Here is a 4,829-nt window from a genome sequence, read left to right on the forward strand (position 1 = left end):
ACAAATAAAATAGCGTATCCAGGCCTAGTTATTGAATTGTTCCATTAGATGTGTTTTAAGAATGACAAAGTATATTGTCTAAACTTCTCTCTCTCTTTATGTTATGTTTTGTTTTTTGTACTATATGCATTGTGTGGTTTTTAAACAAGATATGATGTAGATGAATTTGGGGACATATAATACGTATGATGATTTTTGATAAAATATTGTAAAGTATATAAAGGCTTTTTAAATAAAGTGTTTTTTAATAATCTTTGAGTGTCAGAATATCAATGTGAGTAACGTTTTGTGGGAGTCTTTTGTATTAATTGTAGTACTGTACTTTTCTAAAGGTATGACTCAGATGTGAGTTGAACTTAGTGTTATTATCTCTTTGCATTATCCAAGGGATTACTTGTTTTTTATTTGCACACATACTTTACACATTGTCTCTTAAATTAAGCTTGACTTCTCTGTGCCTAGCTACCAGCGGTTGAGCATAGGATAATTCAGGGTGTATTGTGACTTATAACACAAAATCCTTGGGATCCTGACGAAGGCAAAGCCATTAATATAGGTTGTTGATGGCCGAAACATGTTGATCCTACATTTGCACCTGTCTTGAATTTTAACAGTTGCATTATACAGCTTATTGTTGTTTTTAATCCTGTCATAGGGCAGCTACAATAAAGTTCCTGACAGTAAGCTCTATAGGCAGTTTTAACTCACTTTCACCAGCACTGCACCTTCACTCACACACACACACAATGCTCACATAGGGTTTTTAGTACAACCCATGTGCTCAAGTTGAAAAACATCCCTGAGCTCCTCCCTCATAGAGAGGGGGTTGTAGCCCACATTAGGACTAGGTTCCTAGCGCAAGGAGGCACCCCTATGATGAAGCATGACACCTTTGGTGTGTGAGGGGAGTCGTCCTTAAAAGGGATACCTTAACTAGTGATATTTTGTGGGGTCACACCTTATTTATTTTTTATTTGTTTGGGTTGTCACATCCTTGTACTATTAGCTGTCTGGACCCGTGGGCTCTTTTGTGTCATATAATAGAGTGGGAAGTGTGCCCAAGCTGGTCCTTAATCTCCTCTGGCCCTCCTCTTGTGTGTGATGTATTGTGACTTACCCTGACTAGGATTGTGGTTCCTGCTTGAACTGGGTGCATAAATCTGCCAACTAGAAATCCAATTTCTAACATTGTTGATCAGCGGTGAGGGGAGTACTTGTGTTTGTGCAGTGCCATACAGTAAGTAGGTGTACCCACCCATCCACATCCAAGAACATTTCGGACTTTTCCAACTTTTCTTGTTTTGCATAATTTATTTTTCCTCTACAATCATGCAGAGGCCCAACCCAAAGACTTTTGTAAGGAGATGGGAGTACCTACCAAGCGTGCAACCAGGAAGATGGAATTTCAAAAGGCTAGACGGCCTGGGCAGAAGGAGAGTGATGGAATGGTGGGCCTTAAAATGGCTCTTCTGAGGAGCCACCTGCAGCAGTTGAGGAGGACACTCCTAAATTTGAGCTCTCTGTGAGGATAGGAAGCAACATCTCTTGCCGTGCCCTATCCCCAGAGGAGTGGAGGGAGGGGAGAGAATTCAAGCTGCAGATCTCCAAATTAAAGATGGAGGACAAAGAGAAGAAGGCTGAAGAGGCCAAAAGAGCTGAGGCAGAGAGCGCCTTAGCAGAGAAGAAACTTCTTTTGACTCTTGAACTGAGTCTTAAAGAGCCGGACATCAAGGCCAGCCAGTCTGATTCCAGCAGTGATGGTGGCAGCATTCATGCAGTAGCTGATGGAGACTAGAGGGTTTGTATACCCAGGGATTTGGTTCCCAGTTATGTAGTAGGAGATTACATTGATAAGTGGTTTACTGCTTCTGAAGTTGCTCTGGAGGTTCACAGGGTTCCTGAGGAGCACTGGGAGGGTGGGGGGGGGGGGAAGGGGAGGAAACACATTCAAACACTTGGTATGGACACACTCCTTACATTAACCTCATCACTGCTGCGCAAATTCCGCAGCAGTGCTGAAGATTCTAATTGGGGGCGTGGTCATGACGGCTCCCAGTCGTCATCAGCACACGCCTACCGTGACTCATGATGGTCGGGTGCCGTCATCAGCGTTGAAGAGGTTAAAGGTTGGGGTCCAAACCAAGTATACCACCTTAAAGACCATTCTAATAGCCAAATTTTGGCTGACTCCAGATAAGGAAAGCCGAAGATTCAGGGACAGCTAAACGCTATCCAACTAATCCTAGGTAGATTTTGTTGATTACTCTAGTAAGGCACTGAATGTCTGGGTGAGGGGCACCAAGGTTAGTAATTTTAATGGGTTTTACCATTTAATCATGAGAAAGCACATGCTCAGTATCTGTTTTCCTGAGTTGTCCAGCACCTAGTTGACTGGAAACTGATCGACCCCAGGAAGCTTGCTGAGGAGGCAGACCTCTGGGCTAGCACCAGAGTGTCCAAAAAGGTGGCCCGGGTTCAGAACAGAAGAAAGAGAGGGTAGAAAAAATTAAATGCAAAGGGTTATTTAAAGACCACTGTTGGACTGCAATAATCTGTTAACAAACAATCGGACACCTCCAATGAAAAATCCTGCCGACTGAAATTCCAAAACACACCTTCAAACCTAGTAAAGAAATCAGATACACTTTCATCTTTCTTCTGATGATATGCTAACTTGTCCCAATCTACCCGTGTAGGTGGGATGAGGGAATGCAGAAAAGTAATAATACGACTCCGCAAAGCTAGTATCTCAGCCCTAGGCTTCTCACCAGGCTTCCTCTCTTTATCCCATGCCATGATCTTGTCCCAAGTGCCACCCGTCCACAACGTGGTCCTGTGTATGCACCTGTCTCCAAATATCCCCTGGTACCAACAAACCGAAAAAAACATCTCAATATCTGCCAGCGTCATCACTGTTGACGAGGCAGCCTCTGTCAATTCTTTGTAATATGTAGTCAGATTTTTCCTATGGTCTGGCAACTGGCTCCTAGGAGCTAAAACCTGACTCCTTTTCCATGTAGTGTAAACCCATTGTTCTTGCAAATGGGCCTCTACTCGCTGTCTGATGGCGGCATCATGCTGATTGCGCAGCTCCAGTATCTCAGGGTGAAAAATAGGATGGATTTCTCTCATCGGAAACTGGGACACTGTCATTGGTTTCCTCGATTGTAACCTACCTCAATAACCAATCAGCATAGCAACATTACTAAAAACATTGTTAGGAGCCGGTCGGCAGCATACACACGGTCCCGGGTGTCATTAATGATCTGAGGTGCGACACTATTGAAGCACTGTTCCCACAATCCTATTAGCGTGGCCGACATATGTTTAAGGGCATGCTGCAGCACAAACGGCTCATAATCTTCCACCACACTCCACACATCCTCCACGCTGTAAATCAGATTCCGAGCCCACTGAGCAGCCTGATCAGCTACCATCTTTTTCTCCTCATTCCCCACATCGGATCGAATCAGCACCCGCCCCACTCGTTCTCGAGCTGCTGCCCAATTCCCTTCACTCGATCCACGCACCTGTGTCGCAACACTCAGCAATGTCGGGGAGAGACATTTGAGGAACGCACAATAGATGAAGGGGCAGGCACTAAAGTTATTAATGGCTGTTTTGAGGGTGTGAGGGATGGAGAGAGAGCATAAGCGGAAACAATAGGCGTAGCAGGGAGACTTGCAGTCACTGCATCCGCTGCATGTGAAGCTAGAGAAAGAGCAGGAGGTGCCAAAGCAGGCAGGTCAAGAGCAGAAGAACCAGAGGTGGAAGCAGGAGGGGTGGAAGACTTAGGCGTCAGGACAACGGTATATTCTCTGCAGGGCATAGGGAGGTGGAGGTCGAGCATCCAACAGCTCCTCCACAAATGTATTGCCTTCCTCTCGGGCGACATAGGATTTGTCACATTGCAATCAAAACTTTCTATCAGCACACTCTATACCTTTTTCTATTTTCTCTCTATCATACGCTACTGCTTTCTGAGTCAATGTCTGCATCTTCCCTCTCCAGGGCCTCTTTTTCTGCTCTCATACGCCTTTGCCTAGCTTCCTTTTGTCATACCTGAAGAGAATCAAACATCGACTGCCTACTTTATTTTACAAACAATTTATCCTGCAGGAAATTCATTTTTTGTTCATCAAAGGTACCTGTTAGTGGCTACTGTAGCTCGGCATTGTCTCTCGTACATTTGGGCCACAGTGTACCAAACATAATAGGGCCAATGACGTGCTTAACATACATTTCGATGTTCCCGTGCCTACCGGAATTGCAGGTTGTCTTTCCTCCAGTTAAGCTTTAGCAGAACAACAACGGCACCCGAAACACAACAATTTGCTCAGACACGGGGGCATATTACCAACAACTAGCGATAATTATCGCTATGTTGGTTTAGCGGCGATATTTTTATCGCCGAGCTGCGGCGATTTTTATCGCTTAGGAGCCTTGATATTATCAAGGTTTATCTCCTAAGTGATAAAAATAGGCCGAAATGCATGAATATCGCTGAAAAGTCAGCGATATTCATGCATTACCGAGCTAATGCTCTTAGCCATGTTATCCACCTACTATTGGATAACATGGCTAAGAACTGCTCAGGGGCAGGGGTTAGCTTTTGGAGATATTCGCGCTTAGCGTGAATATCTCCAAAAATTGGTAATAGGAGATAGCGATGTTAGCGACTGGAACATCTTGGCACGCCCACTTTGCATGTCATTAGTGATAAATATCACTGACATGCAAAGCGGGGCCCAAGATGGTCGCTATCTCCTACTAGCTGTCGCTAACTGGTGTTAGCCACAGCTAGGTAATAGGGAGATAATTTTATCTCT

Source organism: Lissotriton helveticus, chromosome 8, assembly GCF_964261635.1.
Source record: "Lissotriton helveticus chromosome 8, aLisHel1.1, whole genome shotgun sequence".
Lineage (NCBI taxonomy): Eukaryota > Metazoa > Chordata > Amphibia > Caudata > Salamandridae > Lissotriton > Lissotriton helveticus.